The sequence below is a fragment of the Trachurus trachurus genome (assembly GCF_905171665.1).
Source record: "Trachurus trachurus genome assembly, chromosome: 6".
NCBI classification, from domain to species: Eukaryota; Metazoa; Chordata; class Actinopteri; order Carangiformes; family Carangidae; genus Trachurus; species Trachurus trachurus.
Genome location: NC_139897.1, coordinates 34,912,388 through 34,918,400, shown reverse-complemented (window position 1 = coordinate 34,918,400; position 6,013 = coordinate 34,912,388).

Sequence of the window (6,013 nt, the reverse complement as noted above, 5' to 3'; positions counted from 1 at the left end):
TGTCTGTTTCATGGTGAGGTGTTTCACTGCCAACTATGCTCCACCCTAACTCTGTTTGCACTGCATAAGGCTCATCATCTTTGCCTAGTATCACTTGTTTAGGTGCTAGTGCCTTTGGACAGTTATAACCTATCAAGAGTCCAATTTCACATTTGAGGAGTGGTGGAACTTCATCTATGATAGGTGATAGGTGACTCCAGCGTTTGGCAGTTTCACAGGTTGGTATGTGCTCCCGGTTCACAGGAATATGGTCCTTTGTGTATGCAGGAGGGAGGAGAATGTGTGTTGCAGAATTGTAACCTCTAACACGGAGACCAGATATTTTCTCACTGTTTATAACTGCATTTTCTCCCATCATGGTGGTGAGTTTTAGTTTTACTGGACATCTATTTACTTGTAATTCACAGCTCACTTCCTGATCAATGAATGCAGTGTCACTTTGAGTGTCTAACAAGGCATAGACAAGCTTTTCTCTGTATGGGTTAACAGTAGTTGACACCCATACTGGAACAATCATTGAGGTACTAGCTGGTTGTCCCTCTCTGGCGACCTTGAGTGATACAGCAGTTGTTGTCTCTGACATGCTATTGTGTGCTGTTTCTGCTGTATTTACTTGCCTTTCTCTTTTTATGAAATTGTCATCATGAAGGCAGGTTGGATGTTTTTTCGAGCATGTGTCACATTTTAGGCGACGACGACACTCTTTTGCACCGTGGCCTTGTTTTAAACAGCCATAACAAAGTCTGTTCTCCTTAACATATGCTCTTTTTTCTTCCAGTGACTTTTCCATGAGGACGGGGCATTTGTGGAGCTGATGTGTGCCTTTACACAATATGCATTGAGGCCCCATGTTTTCTCTCAATGATGTTCTGTCACTGTGCACAGCTGTTTCAGTACTGAATACACTTGCCTTATTTCTCCTAGTATCTTTCGAGTTATCTTTGTTACTGGATAACTCTGAGGAGCGAAGAGCATGGATGGAGGTGACTGGGTTGCAGGCAATTTCTGCTTCTAGCAACAGAAAATCAGCAAAATCCTTGAAACTCAGGAAGTCTTTGCCATCTAACTGGGCCTTTGTAACTTGACGGTTCCATCTGGAAGATGCCCAGTCAGGTAATTTTTGGGTCAGTTTTTGATTTTGCTCACAGTCATTTAATATTTCTAGGCCCTTTACATGGGGAATGGCTAGCTGACATGCATTAATGAAGTCTGCAAAACTCCTTAGTCCTTCAGCATCCTTAGTCTGTATCTTTGGCCAATTAGATAATTTCTCTCTAAATGCTCTTTGGACAACAAAAGCCTGGCCATATCGCTGATTTAGTTTTTTCCATGCATCTTGATAAGCTTGCTCATCATTCCTAAAGAAGGTTCCTTCTAAGCATTTACGAGCTGGACCACTGACATACTTTTTTAAATAATACAGTTTATCACAGGCAGAAACGCCTCTTTGGTCTATTAGTGATGTGAAAGAGGCTTTCCACTCAATGAAATGTATTGGTTCACCACTAAACACTGTAGGCTCAGGTATGGGAAGTCTGTTAAGTGTTATACTGTCCTGAACAGCTTGTGCCAGTTGAGCAACATCAGAGGGCACTGACAGCCCAGTAGGTGAGTATGGTGCAGGGGGCTGAGGGACTGTAAGTGGGCTCATCTGCTCACCTTTAAATGACTGTGCATCACTTAACTGTACCATTTCTCTGTTGTAGGATTCCAGTCTGGCCCGTGCTGCCTCCACATCCCTTTCTGCTTTCAGACGTTCCAGCTCAGACCTTTGAATTTCAAGTTCTTTCTGGTGTTGCTCTTCCAAAGCCTTGATCCTTTCCTTTTGTTTGCCTTCCTCTTGTACGATCCTGTACTCAGCCTCCTTTGCTGCAAGGTCTGCAGCTGCCTCAGCTCGTCTCAAAGCGATGCATGAAGATGAAGAATGATGAGTGATTCCTGATGGTGCAGCAGTGGAACCATAGATGGAGATGGCATAATCACGATCCAGCAGCTCACGCAGACGATTTCTTTCATCTTCAGCATTAAAATCTCCATTAATGCCTGTTAGTCTTTCATATATGACTTTGGTGATGTCATGAGTTACTGCTTCACATGCATCAATTTTCCTCCTCAAATCAGCTGATGGTGCGATGTGAGTTCTTATTTCAGTGTAAAGTATCAACATGTCATCTCTTCCTTTTTCTAAAATGTCCACAAATGATGACATGAGTGTGTCACTTATATCTAATTTAAGTTTCTCTCTTGCTTCACGTGCTTGCATTTTCCACTGTTCATATAAGCCTATGAGTCTCTTTTCCTTTTTACTTAACTCTTCTTTTTGATAAGCAAGCATTTTTTCTGTGGGGACTTTTGGACGCACAGAGCGGCGAGGATCCTCTGTGGCACTCTGGACGTTACACTGTAGCGCAGCCAACGTCTTCTCTTTACACTGTATCGTTTGCCGGATATCCTGCCTTGTAATCTCACTCGCATTTTGAAGCAGTCCTTTATAGTCCTGAATATCTCTTTGAAGGGTAATAATCTGTCCGTGAATGTCCGTAAGGCTCTCGGATGAAGCTTGAGTGTCTTCCATACTTTTTGTGAGATCAACTTCTGCCACTTGCTGTGTCCGTTCTCCGTTGCCGTTGTGAACCTTGAGCCGTTGCTAAGGCGCCGTGCAGCATGGCAACGGGTGGCCAAGCTTGGATATCGTCGGCGGCGAGTAGCGGTGATATCCTCCCGTAACAGCGGCCGGTAGCGGCGATTTCCTTCCTCTGCGTTGGCAAGCAGCAGCGTCAAGCTCTTGCTCAAGCTCTTACTGTAGCGGTCCCCGGTCAATCATTATGGTTTTTTGCTTTACAAGTATGAGACGTCTGTAGATTTTGTTGGTTTAATAGCGTTCCAGCGTTAACATCCATCCATACCGTAAGAGCTGTTATGAACACAAATATACACAAATAAATATCTATAGAATCGCACAAATACAACACAATCACAATCACTACAAAGTCAGAAGAGTAAATAAAAGATACCTTGTTGCCATTTTGACGGGGCGCTCAAAAATATTTACATTAATATGCAAAGTACACTCTTTGTTTCCTTTTCGTGTCTCTGCTCCGTTTACCGTTAGCCTACTGTACCTCCGTAGTTATGACAACATCTGAACATTCGAAATTACAAAATAGAATTATGGTGATCAGCCTACTACTAATGATAATAATATTAAACAATTATGAATTATAAATAAAACCATATATGTTTACATGTCTTTTACAATGACTATTATAGTTATATATAGCCACTTTTTTTCTTTTCTTTATTAAAGGGACAACGAGGAGTTTCTCCATCGGCAGAACCAAAAATTCTGCGACAATAAAAAAGTCTGATATTAATGTGGATGAATCTACGTTACCACTTGTTAATGGTCCATTTTAGATAAATCTATGGTTTTGTCTCTATGGTTATTTTGTTATTATTAGTGGTGGTGGAAATGCTGGGCGAGCCGACCAGCGTTTCTTTACTTTCGGTTTCGTGGCGAGTCATGAGAATAACGCCGCCGAATCGCTGTTTATGGTGGGAACTACGACGGTATGTGATCGTCTTCCAACCTCTGACTTTAATTCTTGATGAATGAAAACATGAGTCTGTCTTGCGCCGGTCAAAGAATTTCACGGTGCGGAGGCTCATAAATGTAGTGTGGAAACACTTCACTTTTACAAAACTCCTCGTTGTCCCTTTAATGAATTTTTTGTATCTTATTTCTATTGTCTCTATTTGTTACTGATTATTTTTGTTCTTTATCGCTCCATTTTTTCTCATTTTTGTTCATTTTGCTCATATAACGTTGATTATCTATCTGTGCACTTTATCTCCTTTTTTCCCTCTCTGTTTATTTGTTAGCCATAGAAATGTGTCTTGTTGTAATTTGTTATAGGGGTGGAACTTATGTACGAGCCAATCGGCTTCGTTCCCATTGAATAGAAATGTGTGCTGCTAAATAAATAAACCAACCAAACCAATCACTCTATTGATTCTCCAAACAGAAACATTCCTGGGAGGATTTCCTACTTTTCCCTGAACACAAAGTCTAAACTAAACCAAACAGGAAACTGGATGTAACCCTTTAACCGTGTGAATGTCGTTCAAACAGTTACACACTGAATGTCAGAGTAAAGATCAAAGCATAAAGTCATTTGTTACTTTTAGTAGTAATTGTGTTACTTTTTGGGGTCGTTTTCTAGTTTAACTGATATGTAGGTGTTTGTTAGTATTTCCTTTAATTTTATTTCTCCATTTTGCTGCAGCTTGACTCACTCTGCACTTTATAAACTCTGATGTTTTTACTGTTTGTTCTTTAAAATGTTTCATACTGAGGAAAAAAACTGATGACTAGAACAGGAAACAACGTGTGTGTTTAACTTCATCACAGCCTCATTTAACCTGTGATGGTTTAATCAGACAGATATTATTATGGGATTGAGAGTTGTTTTAATATTTTTATTCTTCATACAAACAGACTGAACATGCTCCTCGTCTTTACACACTTTATATATCTGGATTAAATTACAAAGATTCAAACAAACGTTCATCATCAGTTCAACTTTCTGTCTCCAGCTACAAACACGTCACTCTGTCGATGCTGCGTCGCCGGCGGCAACAGGAGGCACGGCTGGGGTTTCGGTCGGAGGAGGGAGACTCCGCCCCTCGGCTGTGATTGGCAGAAGGAGCTCGGCTGGTCCCAGGTCAGTAGTTGGTCTTGAGCCGGCGGTTTTCCTCCCTCAGCTTCTCGATCTCCTCCACCAGAGACTCGTTCACCGAGTATCTCTCTATCAGGCCGTGGATCTCGTTCTGCAGCACAAACACACACACACACACACACACACACAGGTCAGACAGTAGAGGTTATTATAGGCTGGAAGGAGAGTGAGGAACCGTCATGTGGTCCAATGTGACCACAGAGTCCAGACCTGAACCCACTGAGAGTCTCTGAAACATTAAAGGGACAACAAGGAGTTTCTATTTGGTTATAAAAAGTCTCATATTAATATGGATGAATCTACGTTACCACTTGTTAATGGTCCATTTTAGATAAATCTATGGTTTTGTCTCTATGGTTATTTTGTTATTATTAGTGGTGGTGGAAATGCTGGGCGAGCCGACCAGCGTTTCTTTACTTTCGGTTTCGTGGCGAGTCATGAGAATAACGCCGCCGAATCTCCGTTTATGGTGGGAACTACGACGGTATGTGATCGTCTTCCAACCTCTGACTTTAATTCTTGATGAATGAAAACATGAGTCTGTCTTGCGCCGGTCAAAGAATTTCACGGTGCGGAGGCTCATAAATGTAGTGTGGAAACACTTCACTTTAACAAAACTCCTCGTTGTCCCTTTAATGAATTTTTTGTATCTTATTTCTATTGTCTCTATTTGTTACTGATTATTTTTGTTCTTTATCGCTCCATTTTTTCTCATTTTTGTTCATTTTGCTCATATAACGTTGATTATCTATCTGTGCACTTTATCTCCTTTTTTCCCTCTCTGTTTATTTGTTAGCCATAGAAATGTGTCTTGTTGTAATTTGTTATAGGGGTGGAACTTATGTACGAGCCAATCGGCTTCGTTCCCATTGAATAGAAATGTGTGCTGCTAAATAAATAAACCAACCAAACCAATCACTCTATTGATTCTCCAAACAGAAACATTCCTGGGAGGATTTCCTACTTTTCCCTGAACACAAAGTCTAAACTAAACCAAACAGGAAACTGGATTTAACCCTTTAACCGTGTGAATGTCGTTCAAACAGTTTCACACTGAATGTCAGAGTAAAGATCAAAGCATAAAGTCATTTGTTACTTTTAGTAGTAATTGTGTTACTTTTTGGGGTCGTTTTCTAGTTTAACTGATATGTAGGTGTTTGTTAGTATTTCCTTTAATCTTATTTCTCCATTTTGCTGCAGCTTGACTCACTCTGCACTTTATAAACTCTGATGTTTTTACTGTTTGTTCTTTAAAATGTTTCATACGGAGGAAA